Source organism: Eriocheir sinensis, chromosome 23 (assembly GCF_024679095.1).
Source record: "Eriocheir sinensis breed Jianghai 21 chromosome 23, ASM2467909v1, whole genome shotgun sequence".
Taxonomy (NCBI): Eukaryota; Metazoa; Arthropoda; class Malacostraca; order Decapoda; family Varunidae; genus Eriocheir; species Eriocheir sinensis.
The window spans coordinates 497,853-512,899 of record NC_066531.1 but is presented as its reverse complement, the minus strand read 5'-3'; the positions used below and the strand labels follow the sequence as shown (position 1 = coordinate 512,899).

Below are 15,047 nucleotides of genomic sequence, written 5' to 3'. Positions count from 1 at the left end.
CCTGATTCCTCCGTTCCGGTGGGGGATGATTTGTTTGCTCTCATCACACGCAGCCTTCCTTCGTCCTGTTTTCTGGGCCATGTCACCGACCCCCAGAAATCGATCATTATCTTCTACACTGACCTCTGAAGATTATGCATAACCTCCCCTCGCTGGACTCGTCTGACACAGCAATTACAGTCGCTCCACATATAAATCACAGCAGGGGGATTTTATGGGCCATATAATCTCTCTGCTGCTTTCTCAACGTTAACTATTTCAATTCAACCTGCAAAATCACGGCGTGTTTAACAGGTAGCCGCCTATTTAGTGATGTTCCCAATGCACGGGGGCTTCGTGGTGCAGTGGTTAGCACACTCGGCTCACAATCGAGAGAGCCCGGACTCGATTCCCGGGCGGAGTGGAAAAATTTGGGCGACTTTTCCGATACCCTGTCCACCCAGCAGTGAAAGGGTACCAGGTATTAATCGGGGGTTGTGTCCCGTCTCCTGGGGTCTGTTCCCTTCTCCTATAATTCCGTCCCCTTCTGTCTCTCTCCGGCATATGACCACAGATGTTGCGCCGACTAAACAAAACTTTCCAACTTTCCCAATGCACGGCCGTGATACACCGTGCTGTAGCTGGGTGTCCATCTGACAATATGAGATAAGCCGATTGTTGCACTTAAAGCTGGGGGGCCATGTGTAGCTGCTGTGTCCTTGGCAGTGCTGGAAGGGGGAGAGGGGGGGAGGGCGAGAGGGGGGAGGGGGGGCGAGAGTGTTTACGAGGACTGGCTGCCTGGAGTCTCTCTCTCTCTCTTTCTCTCTCTCTCTTGACGCAGCTTTTTTTCCACCTTGTTAGACTTTTCTGTTCTCCTCTACTGTTTTTCGCCCGCATTTTGTGTAACTTTTCATGTGTAACTTTGCTACCACTCACCCACTCAAACTCTCTTGCCTCCTCCTCCTCCTCCTCCTCCTCCTCCTGCTCCTCTTATTCCATCCTTTCCTTCTCTCCTCTATCTCCTCCTCCTCCTCCTCCTCCGCATCCTCTTCCTCGCCATCCGCGTTCTTCAACCAGTCACATTTTTAACGTTTCCTGCTCCTCCTCCTCCTCCTCCTCCTCCTCCTCCTCCTCTCCCTCTTCCTCCTCCTCCTCACTCCTTGACCACCGATAGTTCTTCCAAAGTTCGGATGTTTGAAAAAAAAAAGAAGAGAAAATACATTGTTTAAGATCCTTGGGTCGTGCAGCAACTGGCCCATGGAAACTCTATCTCTGAGGTGCTTTGATTACGTTTGCTAGATATTTTTTTCTTGTATAAACGATGTTGTGTTGCATTTCTTGTCCGACAACATCAAACGACTGCTACTGCTGCTTTTACTACTACTACTATTACTACTACTACTACTACTACTACTACTACTACTACTACTACTACTACTACTACTACTACTACTACTTCTACTACTATTACTACTACTACTGCTATTACTAATACTGCTGTTGCTGCTATTAATATTACTACTACTACTACCACTACTACTACTTTTTTGTTTACGTGTACGCCTATAGCGCCGGTAGGCTTTCTTGAGGGGCCTGAATGGTAGTCGGCCCCAGCGCGTCATGGCGCAGGCTAGTGTTTTATATTGGCGCCATCTTTTCTTGGCTCATTCTGCACCCCAGAGCTCGTTCTTGATTCACTTAGACGGTTTCCTCTAGAGTCCGGGTTGACGGGTGGTCTTCAGGACAGCATGTGGGTTGTCTTAAGCCACTCGGCGGTGACTGAAAAATCCCAGGTGGTAGCGTGGGGATTCGAACCAGCGTCGTCCATCCCGCGGTGAATGCGGGGCCCGCATGCTAACCACTCAGCCGCCGCCTACTACTACTACTACTACTACTACTACTACTACTACTACTACTACAAATACTGCTGCTGCTGTTATTACTACTACTGGTATTACTACTACTGCTACTACTACTACTACTACTACTACTACTACTACTACTACTTCTACTATAGTCCGTTTCATTCCGTCTGTCCACCAACAAAGCGGGAATTTTGATGGATGTCGCACCTGCGCATTTCTAGTTCGTGAATACGTGAAAATCAAGTGTTGTGATGGACATTGAAGCAGATTTTTCAATAATATATTTGAATATTTATGTGTACACAAAACAACTCAGTCATTTGCTTCGATAATCTAACACACAAGCACAGGAAAAGACAAACTTGTATCAGATAACATACTCACGTGACTCACATCATGCTCCAACGATCTATGGTTTTCCACATTCATTGATTGATAGCTCATTTCAGGTATATTAAAAGACATCTGGCTCTGCAAGCGCATGTAAAGGATATATTAATAATTTACTGCATGAAAATAATGATTATTAATCGAAATAACATGAAACAGTAAATAATAACTGTTGAATGCGATGCTAGACTATTTAGAATATTAGGCTTCCCATGCTGTTTACATGCAACACATCAAAATTCCTTATGTATAGACACTTGCAGAGTCGAATGTCACTTTATGTACCTGAATGAGATGAAATATGGGTATCTGAAAGGCTATGAATCGTTCGAGTATGATCAGACTCTACTATTTGATATACAAATTGATCTTTCGTGTGCTTATATGGTAGATTAGCGATGCAAATCGGCACGTTTGCGGTTCATATAAAAAGACGAGGTTTATTTTTGTATACACGACCATTCAAATATATCACTGAAAATATAAAGTTGATCTTCACGCAATCACGAACTAACAATGCGCAGGTGCCACTGATCGGTAATGACTGTGTCATCCAACTATATCACTAATACTACTTAGCACTAAATCAAAACATAACACCTTATCATCTATTACTTCTGGATTTCCCTTTCCTTCCCTACTCATGTCACTCCCGACCCACCCTAAAGTCACTCTCCACCACTGTGGCCTCATAGTCCATATTGGAGATGTTGGTGGCTTTTGGGCCAGAGTGTCTGGTGCCCCTGAGACATAGGATGGCCGACCTGACCAGGGAGAACGAGAGGCGACACCTCATCCAGGCGACAACGTGGCTCCTTGGCGGATGCTTCTTTTCTGAGATCAGCTCCGCGAGTCGTGCGTAGAAGCATTGGGCCCTGGGACGCATCCCGCCGGATGTAGTGAAGACGAGGGGGGTGAAGCTGCCCTGATCCACATGTTGGATTCTTTCACCGTATGCCTTTGTCTTCTCCTGCTCGTTCCTGTGGTGGGCGGCTTCCAGGGGCAGCTCACGGTGACAGGCAGCCATCGGGTCGGATATGCAGATGTCCATGAACGCCCGCTGTCCGTGCACCCAGAATCTGCGGGCACTTACATCAACCCGTGCCTCCTGTGAAGTATTGGTCGTCCTGTATCTAAGGTGTTCGCCGTCCAGGGGAAGCAGTGCCGGCTCGGTAGTGACGTCTTGGCATACCTCCCCGAGCATGCTGGCTGTCAGATCCCCCACCTCATCGTGTCGAATACAGACGAAGCCTCCCTTCTTACATGTCATGGTGTGGGTGACATCATTTGGTGATCCACATGCACAGAGATCAGGCATCCCCTCACTCGGCCAGCCATATCTCAGAGCAATGGCGTCGACAAATTCTTGTTTGTTGAGGCTGAAGCCTTTTGTTCTGATTGGTAGTGACTTTAGCCAGTTAGAGGCGCCTGCCTCCTGTGCTGTGTGGATTTCTTTACACATTTCTGTGGACAGGTTGTGTTAGACGGTCCAGCTTGTCCTTTTGGGCTTGGTGTCTTTCTTCTGAGATTCTTCTTTTGATTTCTCTTATATCACTTTGGTCTATTTCGCCCTCTGCCTCCTGATCCTGTTGGTGAGGGATCTGGTAATTCTGATGGAGTTTTGGTTCTCCTTATCAGCCAGCTTCTCAGGGTTGGTGATCCCCATTCCGCCCAGTCTTGGAGGAAGTACTAGCATATCCTTCTCCTCCTCCCCCAAAGCATGAGATTTCACCAGCGCCGGCAAGAATACATTCTTGATAACATTTTCCAGTGGTCGGAGGAGTGGACTGATGCCGGGGATGATGCGCATCAAGAACGTCCACTGATGTTGAATGCCGTGGCTGTACGCTGAATAGGCAGCGTGTGGCTCAGTCTTGGCAATGGCAGACGAAGCTTCTATTTCCTTCACCTATTCAGCTACTTTGTCTCCTACGTACTCCTTACACACCTCTGTCCCGATCACTGCACCTAAGTGTCGTTGTCCGTCCTTTGTCACAATGACTCCACTTACACCAAAAGTTTCTGCGGCACGGTCATAATGTTCAGGTTTGACAATAAGGACAGACTTGGTGGCGTTAGGGATGTATCCAATCTCAGGGCCGGCGGTGTTCACAAGGTCCCAAACATACTTTTAAGTCTGAAATTTTACCAGCACCTGGGAGGTCATCCGCATAAGCCACCTGTTTCACCCGTGTTTTTGCGTACGCGATTTCATTTTGTAGGCTTCTTCCCGGTGGGGCCTGATGGTCGGCCCAGCCCGTTCTGGCGCAGGCGAGTGTTTATAGTGGCGCCATCTTGCATTGGCTCATGCTGCCCTCCCGGAGCTCATCTTTAATCCTAGAATCTGGAGTCCGGGTTGATAGGTGGTCTTCTGGACAGCATGTGGGTAGTTTTAAGCCACTCGGCGGCGGCTGAAAAATCCCAGCTTGGTGGCACCGGGCGGGGATTGAACTCGCGTCCTCCTGAACGCGGCGCCGTCACTCTGTCGACTCAGCCACAGTCTCAGTCCCTTCAGGTCACTCGGTGGTGGATGTTTTTCCCTGAGTTGACTGATCGTGTCCCTGGATGAGTGGAAGCACACACCGTGTGGAATTTTCTGACAAGGCTCGTGTTGCAGACGCGACGCGACTACTACTACTACTACTACTACTACTACTACTGCTACTACTACTACTACTACTGCTACTACTACTACTGCTACTACTACTACTGCTACTACTACTGCTACTATTACTACTACTACTGCTACTACTACTACTACTACTGCTACTACTACTACTACTACTACCACTACCACTACTACTACTACTACTACTGCTACTACTACTACTACTACTACTACTACTACTACTACTACTACTACTACTTTTACTATGCCCTAATATTAGGATTCCCCATGAAGTTTAATATTCCTATTAAATTTTCTTTAGCACTGGCGGGGGAGCGTGGGGTGGTCCTGCCAGTGAACCCTAATTTAATATCTTGAAGGTATTAGGGAAGCCTGTCTATCGCCCTTACTCTGTTAAGGGGACACTTTCTGCTTTGTGAGAATACCCTCGCTGCCACCCACTCCAGCGTCTTTGTCTGAGAGCTTGGCCTCTTCTTCTTTTCCAGCCCTATCAGGAGACCCTTTTTTTACTGCCTCATTGGAAATTCTCTCTTGCCACACCAGCTTTCTGTCTTCCCCTTTTGTTTTATAGAATGCAAAATATAGTAAGTTTGAGCTTGGAGCCTGACCTCAAAACTAGGAAATAATGGAAGTTCAATTCCGATGCATTACTGCGGAGAATAAAATGATAATGATTGACATTCAATTGCATGGACGGGAAAGGCTTCCGTGTGGCTTTATTCACATCTATCAGAGCTGGGTGAAAGCTCTCAAAATTTTCCGGCTGTTCGTTATTGCACAGGCACAGGCGTAGGGGGCTTCGTGGTGCAGTGGTTAGCACACTTGGCTCACAACCGAGAGAGCCCGGGTTCGATTCCCGGGCGGAGTGGAAAAATTTGGGCGGCTTTTCCGATACCCTACGCCCCTGTCCACCCAGCAGTGAATGGGTACCAGGTATTAATCGGGGGTTGTGTCCTGTTTCCTGGATCTGCTCCTTTCTCCTATAATTCCATGCCCTTCTGTCTCTCTCCGGCATATGACCACAGATGTTGCGCCGACTAAACGAAACTTTCCAACTTTAGGACGGGCGTGGCGGGTGTGGAGGCTGCGTGGCTGGAGGGGACGAGGCAGCCAGGCTATTTGGCATCACGTGTGGCCCTTAACACGGCTTTCTGGCGCCGACCAGTGTGACCCTGGCCTGATAGGTATGGGGGACTGTTTACAATAGCCGCCTCCTCCATGACACGCCCCTCCCTCGCCTCCCCTAACATACATTTCCGGCCATATTACTTATAGCCCTCCTTTCTTCCTGGGGCTTCGTGGTGCAGTGGTTTGCACACTCGGCTCACAACCGAGAGAGCCCTGGTTTGATACCCGGGCGGAGTGGAAAAATTTGGGCGGCTTTTCCGATGCCTTACGCCCCTGTCCACCCAGCAGTGAATGGGTACCAGGTATTAATCGGGGGTTGTGTCCTGTTTCCTGGATCTGTTCCTTTCTCTATAATTCCTTCCCCTTCTGTCTCTCTCCGGCATATGACCACAGATGTTGCGGCGACTAAACGAAACTTTCCAACTTTCCCTCCTTTCTCTTATGTGTGTCTTCACCGTATTCATTCACGTCTCCATCTTTTCTTTTTAATCCTTTTCTTCTTTTCTTCCTTATCTCCTCCTCTCACCTCACTTCCTCCGTCTCCGCCAAAGTGCTTAATGCTATTCTCCTCTACTATGTCAGATGGAGGCACTCTCACCCCATCCTCTGCGTTATATATCTTGTTTCCTACTCAGAAGTACGTTTCTTCATTCGTGGATCACACCCATATCCCCTCCATGATGAAGGACTCATTCTTTCCTGCTCCACGTCACATGCCTGTCTTCCGTGCCCCACATCACGCTGCCTTTCACAGACATACTTGTTTTAAGGGGCTATTACACTGGGCAAATTTTCCGTGGATCTTTAAGTCAAACCACGACTTCCGCTGGCGTGGTTCTTATATTTCCGTGGTGTTCTGACGTGTCCACGATCTTCCAAAGCTACGGTAGATTTCACTGAAGGACGACGGTATTACTCACCATCATCATCATCAGCAATAACAATAAACAAATGAAAACCACGCCAGCAGAAATCGTGGTTTGACTGAAGATCCACGGAAAATTTGCTCAGTGTAATAAGAGCCCCTTAACATGCTTTCCTCCGGCGATTTTGCGTGGGGATTCAAGGGAAGGTGGAAACAAATATAGTGTATTGAAAAAGGCATAAGTTTTCTTTTTAACCCGGTAGCAGCGACGGGCCAAATTTGTGGCTTTACCGTGTAGCAGCGACGGGCCAAATTTGTGGCTTTACCGTGTAGCAGCGACGGGCCAATTTGTGCCATGATATAAACCCCCCAAAATAGATGATACATAAACTGATCACAAATGCTTTGATATATATTATGAAATGGTTTGTGAGAGTGATGATTTTTTCTCATTTTTCTCGCTTAGAGGGACCATTAAGAAACATGGTCCCTGCTGCTACCGGGTTAAGTCTAGCTAAGAGGTTACTCCCTATTTAGCGTGTACTGAGTATGTACATTTTCTCCTCCACGGTGGAAGTCTCAGCCGCTCTGCATTGTTAAGCGTGATCCGAAACGTGGATTTGTGCCAGCTCGGTTTGTGAGGAGTGAGTTTCATCCCTGTGCTCTCAGAGAATGATTATGTATGTGGGGAATAAGGGTAGCTCGTCTCCCTTGATGAGCTTCTTGCAGATTCACTTTTGTTTTGGGTTTTTAGCTTCTCAATTCCTGAACCTCGACGCTCGTTTTTGGTAACATATTTCATCATATCTTTTGGTATTGTATTCGGTCATAGTTTTCGTTGGACTATTGCGGAAATTGCTTTTTAAATTATCTTCTTGCTCAGATAGTCATACCATAAGCCCATATGCATGAACTGGATGGCCTTCCTCTGCTTTTCCAGTCCCCTCACAAGCGCCCTGTCCATGTAAGCTCCTGTTCTCAGCGATGGCTCCAACCCTCCAACCTTCCCTTTCCTATCCACGCCCCGTCTCTTTTTGGACGCCAAATTATTCAGGTGCACAAACATTCGTGGTGCGAGCTGCCAGGGACGTCACGGAATACATTATGGGGGGTTTCCGGGTCTGTTTCTAGCGCCACGCTTTCTGGGTAGCCGAGGTGAAGGGGAGGGTGGGAGAAAGGCAGACATTGTGTGTGTGTGTGTGTGTGTGTGTGTGTGTGTGTGTGTGTGTGTGTGTGTGTGTGTGTGTGTGTGTGTGTGTGTGCAACCTCTCCTCTCTTTCGGCCACCTCTTTTGATTCTTTTATGTAGGAGCAGCGAGTAGCGGGCCTTTTTATTGTTGTTTCCTTTTTTTGTACCCTTGAGCTGTCTCCTTTGTTGTAAAATAACAAACAAAAAAAAACACGATCTGATCACAGGCTCATAATTGCTTCATACTAATCATAACCTCCCGGAGAGAGAGATTTATTGCTCGTTAGCCGATCCACGGGCAATGCTAGGAGAGCACAGTCTAAAAAAAAAAAAAATAATAATAAAAAAAGAAAACCAAAAATGTCTAAGAATAATCTAAGAAGCTCAGACTATCCAAGATCCAAGAATATCTATGAAAAAGGATCTAAGAATCTAAGAACCTAAGAATATCTAAGAATCTAAGAATATCAAAGTATCTAGGAATCTAAGAATCGGGGAATATCTAAGAATATCTAAGAATCTGAGAATAGCTAAGAATATCTAAGAATCTGGGAATATCTAAGAATATCTAAGAATCTGGGAATATCTAAGAATATCTAAGAATCTGAGAATAGCTAAGAATATCTAAGAATCTGGGAATATCTAAGAATATCTAAGAATCTGGGAATATCTAAGAATATCTAAGAATCTGAGAATAGCTAAGAATATCTAAGAATCTGGGAATGTCTAAGAATCTGGGAATATCTAAGAATATCTAAGAATCTGGGAATATCTAAGAATATCTAAGAATCTGGGAATATCTAAGAATATCTAAGAATCTGAAAATAGCTAAGAATCCAAAAAATATTAAGATTCTGAGACTGTTTAAGTCTGGCCAAATTTGTGGCTTTACCGTGTACCAGCGACGGGCCAAATATCTGCCATGATATAAACCCCCCAAAATAGATGATGCATAAACTGATCACACATGCGTTGATATATATTATGAAATGGTTTGCGTGAGTGATGATTCTTTCTCATTATTTAACTTAAAGGGGCCTTTAACCTAACCTAACCTAACGTAACCTAACCTAACCTAACCTAACCTAACCTAAGAAACATAACCCCCGCAGCTACCGGGTTAATTAAGAGACAGTAATTGTGTGCAGTTAAAAAGCCTTCCGGCCTGAGCAAGACAATCGTGCATGCGTGCTTGTGTGTGTTTGTGTATATGTGTGTGTGTGTGTGTGTGCGCGCTGTTCAAACCCCTTATGCAAGAGTTAGCCAGCATCTCCATTATTTCATCCCCTTCCCTGGTAAACTCTGGTCTTCCTTCGTCTGTATTTCCTCCTGCCTGTGACTTGAGCTCTTTCAAGAAGAGTATATCAAGACACCTCTCCACCCGAAATTGACCTCTCTTTTGGCTACTCTTTACTTTTGTGGGAGCGGCGAGTAGCGGGCTTTTTTTTTGTACTCTTTTTGTTGCCCTTGAGCTGCATCCTTTGATGTAAAAAAAAAAAAAAATGAAGAATCCGTAATTCTATATCTAAAACACCACACATATTGAGTCCTCTAATCCATGCAAGACACCTCTCCACCCGAAATTGACCTTTCTTTTGGCTACTCTTTACGTTTTGCTGCCACTTCTGTGGTAACACTGCGCCATAACCAGTAAGTAGCAACATTTTTGTACTCTTTTTGTTGCTCCTGAGCCGCATCCTTTCCGTAATTCTATATCTAAAATACCACACATATTGAGTCCTCTAATCCATGCAAACTCCCCCCCCCCCTCCCCGCCACACAATAGGATTTGCTGCCACTTTTCTGGTAACACTGCGCCATAACCAGTAAGTAACAACATTTTTTTTTCTCTCACACACACACACACACACACACACACACACACACACACACACACACACACACACACACACACACACACACACACACACTCGCATGCAAACACCTTAACAATCCCCCTCTCATGTCCACACAGTCCAAAGCACACGCTTGCAAACATCTGCACCTTTTCCCTTTATGTATATTTACTGTCATACAGATCAAAAAGGAAAATGTTGGCTTTTGTTTTGCAAATCCAACTGCTGCTGCAACACACATGAATTTCAGTGTCCTCGCAATGCACGCACACACGCATACTCTCACACACACACACACACACACACACACACACACATTTACATGTTGGCGCACATGCACAAAACATATTTGTCGATTTCAAGGGAACGCGGCGCATGCATGAAAGTCGATGTGAAAAATGGCAAGTTTGTGTGGGCGAGAGGAACAGGTACAGAAAACTGATACATAAGAATTAAAACACCGTGATCAAAGAACGACATGAAAAAATTCAAATACTTCACAAAAAAAGAATTGTCAGAACGAAACAAAAATATTTCAAAAGGTTGTTGAACCCCACCCTCAACAAATGGGAGCCAAAAAGCGTAAACCATTTACAACGAAAGCCGAGCCACAACGTCATATTATAAGATATTTCTTGTGGTAGAGATTGACACGCTCTTTTTTCGCCTCCTAACGAGTCCGAGGTTGTTGTTGCAAGGCTTATTATATATCTAAGACAATACAGTAAACATAAAATACACTGACTTTTATAGTGCTTTATACTTGTCCTGACTTGGAGCCAGTTTGTACGCATGTAGAGGGATGGAAAGAAATGTTAGGTAACGCATGAAATGAATCGAGCAATATATATTGGAGGAGAGACAAAAGTTGAAAATACTCTAATGATGGTTCGATGTACATGATTAAGGTCACGTACGCAAAAGTGATAACAGTTGAACAGCCACAGTAACTGTCTCAACCAAGGATTTGTATTAACAATCAAGGAGGAACGAGAATCAGATGGAGAGAGAGTTTAATTAAAATCTTTGCTGGAGCAGGATGGGAAGATGTAGGCAGGGCCCTTTTTTTTTCTTTTTTTTACGTGTACGCCTGTAGCGCCGGTAGGTTCTCTTGAGGGGCCTGGATGGAAGTCGGCCCCAACCCGTCATGGCGCAGGCAAGTGTTTATAGTGGCGCCATCTTCTCTTGGCTCATGCTGCCCCCCGGAACTCCTTCTTGATTCACTTGGACGTTTTCTTTTAGAGTCCGGGTTGATGGGTGGTCTTCAGGACAGCATGTGGGTAGTTTTAAGCCACTCGGCGGTGACTGAAAAATCCGAGGTGGTAGCGTGGGGATTCGAACCCGCGTCGTCCATCACGCGGTGAATGTGGGCCCAGCACGCTACCACTCGGCCACCGCCCACCCCCTCCCACATGACCGATTGTTGCTGCTGCCAGGTCACTTCTGAACCAGGCTATAGTCATGAATTAATGAATAGCTAAACAGCGAAGCCAAGCATATATAATACAAAAATATCCATAGAAATGTTCGTAGAATTTACATAAAAAGTAGGCACGGAAGTATCTTGCACCCCTGGGTACGTAACATTAAGATAATGAACAAAAATATGCCCCCCCCTTGCCTGATAACCGGCGAGCGTTCTCTTTAGTTTTCATTTTCACGGTATTTACCACCACTTTGGGTGCCCGACACACATTTGATAGTGGCGGCGGTGGTGTCGCTGCTCCTGGTGGCGGTGGTGACGGTAAAACACACGTGAATAGTGTAATGGGCTCAAGGTTTACTTTTTCCTTGCAGAACGAGAATGGAGTCTCCACGGTACCCTTAGGGGATGACGGCTCCGAGGGGGAGATAACGTGTGTGTGTGTGTGTGTGAGTGTGTGTGTGTGAGTGTGTGTGTGTGTGTGTGTGTGTGTGTGTGTGTGTGTGTGTGTGTGTGTGTGTGTGTGTGTGTGTGTGTGTGTGTGTGTGTGTGTGTGTGTGTGTGTGTGTGTGTGTGTATGTAAGTATTTGTATGTTTCTTTGCTTGAAAATCCGTATGCACTTATAGGTTGGTATTAAAAGACACTTTCGCTTTTCACATCAACTATTTCTAAAGGTCAAAGAGAGGATCAGTCGGGTTCTAATGAGTGGTTCTTCAGGTTCACGGTACAGAAGAAGGGTCAGACTACCACCAGGGTCATAAAACTACTTCTGGAAATGCCCCAAACTCCTAGGAAAGCCTTGTCAAATAAGTGAACTTTGGGGACGAAATGTTATGCATCAATAAATTACTAAGAAACAAACAGCCGTTAATCGTTATATCCGCATGGAGGCAAAGGAACGGAAAAGTCATAAAAAATGCAAGAAACACACACCCATTGTTTGTAGGGTGAGGAGGGAGCTTCGTGGTGCAGTGGTTAGCACACTCGGCTCACAATCGAAAGAGCCCGGGTTCGATTCCCGGGCGGAGTGGAAAAATTTCGGCGGCTTTTCCGATACCCTACGCCCCTGTCCACCCAGCAATGAATGGGTACCAGGTATTAATCGGGGTTGTGTCCCGTCTCCTGGGATCTGTTCCTTTCTCCTATAATTCCTTCCCCCTCCTGTCTCTCTCCGGCATATGACCACAGATGTTGCGCCGACTAAACGAAACTTTCCAACTTGTATGGTGAGGGGTTTCCATCTCTCTGTCCTCACCCATCATACACTTATCTTTCCTTCGCCTAATCAGTGTTGCCGTCACACACAAGGTACGCAACACTATACGCTGCACGCTCTCTGATCTAAAACTTAATGGCTTATTTTTTTCCCTTTATGTGCTTCCTTTCCGGAACGCTATCACTCACACATTACCAGGCTGTTATTCCCTTCGCTGGTTCTTCGTGGTGCAGTGGTTAGCACACTCGGCTTACAACCGAGAGAGCCTGGGTTCGATTCCCGGGCGGAGTGGAAAAATTTGGGCGGCTTTTCCGATACCCTACGCCCCTGTCCACCCAACAATGAATGGGTACCAGGTATTAATCGGGGGTTTTGTCCCGTCTCCTGGGGTCTGTTCCCTTCCCCTATAATTCCTTCCCCCTCCTGTCTCTCTTCGGCATATGACCACAGATGTTGCGCCGACTAAACGAAACTTTCCAACTTTATTCCTTTCGTCGGTAATACTTGACCTGCTTCCGGGAGCGCGACAAAACTCCATCGTGACATTTTCTTTGGCCTCATTTAGTGCTGTTATTACCACCGGCTGTAGTACTTGACCTACATCTCGGAAAGGTAACATAATCCGTTTTAACTTTCTTTCGTTTCTAATAGTATCAGCTTCGACACACTCAGCCTCGTATTTCTCCTTAGTCTCTGTCCAACATAAACGTGACTTCTTCAACGCTTCTAACAACATACGCACCAGAGAACGAAAAATGCCAAGATTTATTTATTTATTTTTCGTCGTGGCCTATTGCGCCGGTAGGCTTCTTCCCGGTGGAGCCTGATGGTCGGCCCAGTCCGCTCTGGCGCAGGCAAGTGTTTATAGTGGCGCCATCTTGCATTGGGTCATGCTGCCCTCCCGGGGGTCATCTCTAATCCTAGAATCTAGAGTCCGGGTTGATAGGTGGTCTTCTGGACAGCATGTGGGTAGTTTTCAGCCACTTGGCGGCGGCTGAAAAATCCCAGCTTGGTGGCACCGGGCGGGGATTGAACTCGCGTCGTCCTGAACGCGGCGCCATCACGCTATCCATTCAGTCACCGCCTCCCCGCCTGAAACGCCTGAAACTCACAATGTCAGGTGGTGACTTGCATACATATAGATAACCTGTCATGCCTGTTAGTTTGCTATTCCCCAGCTTTTTCGTGGTTGCAAAATGAATCCATGCGCTATAGCTCAAATTTTCCTCATTTTTTCTTTATTTTTTAATTTTCGTCGATTTTCCTACTCGTCTTGTCTTTGAGTTTAGAGTCTAGATTAGTGTGCGTGCCTTGGTGCCTCTTCGTTCATGTATCTAGCGGTGGGTGTTAAATAGTAAAGACAGCCCGTGCCAGGCCCTCACCTGTTAATTACTTGTGACATTTCAAGTGGTGATGGCTTGAGATTTACATTGCACCGTGTCACCTGCCACTCACCTGGTCAAATGCAGCGAGACAGGTTAGTGAGTCAAGCCGCTTATACCTGTCCTGCGTGACGCCTTTGTGTGTGTGTGTGTGTGTGTGTGTGTGTGTGTGTGTGTGTGTGTGTGTGTGGGTGTGTGAGAGAGAGAGAGAGAGAGAGAGAGAGAGAGAGAGAGAGAGAGAGAGAGAGAGAGAGAGAGAGAGAGAGAGAGAGTTTGTACAAAGGGGAAAACAGATGTAGCCTCGCTTACTGAATCATAAAGCGTTTACTATCTTATTTGATGAAGCAATTACTGCACGGCGCAGTATTGCACGTATGTACCAAGGGAATTAAAAATTCTCTCTCTCTCTCTCTCTCTCTCTCTCTCTCTCTCTCTCTCTCTCTCTCTCTCTCTCTCTCTCTCTCTCTCTCTCTCTCTCTCTCTCTCTCTCTCTCTCTCTCTCTCACACACACACACACACACACACACACACACACACACACTCCAAGACAGTATTTACAAGATTAGAACATGTAAGGGATGGCCCTCCTGTAGGGGAAGCACCTCGCCGCCTACATGTTAACCGGGTGGTCTTTATATACTTTGGCACCGCTCCTTATCGTGGGCCCGAGGAAAAAAACGACCCGTCTAAATATTTACCCGCGTGATAACTGAGCCAGCGAAACCACAACAACCTCCGACCCGCCTTTCAGAGCTTTCACCTGGCAAAGCCTTTTTCCCTTCATATGCTTACACGATTACCTCACTGTGGCTGTGTTTAATTTACCGCAAAAAGCGCACCTGCTCGCATCCACTCTGATATATTGCGTGCATGTTCCTACAAACGTAAACGAATTAATTTCAGTATACTCCCTTGATTAGAGAAGACAATATTGTACTTGGTAAGACTTACATTGTGTTCAACCTTCACAGAAAGCTCTCCATTAACTTATATCTTTGTTTATCTCTCTTACGTGGTATAGGCAGGAAGGTAGATACGTTTATGCATACATAGATGGTATAAAAGTAATATAGATAGAGAGGTTGGTAGACTTATAGATAGATAATTAACAAGTTGATATATTA

At 46.0% G+C, this 15,047-nt stretch overlaps 1 non-coding gene across 1 annotated transcript; it reads left to right on the top strand.

The window, feature by feature from the left end:
• Positions 1-12,758: 12,758 nt before the first annotated feature.
• Trnav-uac (transfer RNA valine (anticodon UAC)) lies at positions 12,759-12,835 on the top strand. The gene has a single exon. It is a non-coding gene; the product is annotated as a tRNA-Val (tRNA).
• Positions 12,836-15,047: the final 2,212 nt, after the last annotated feature.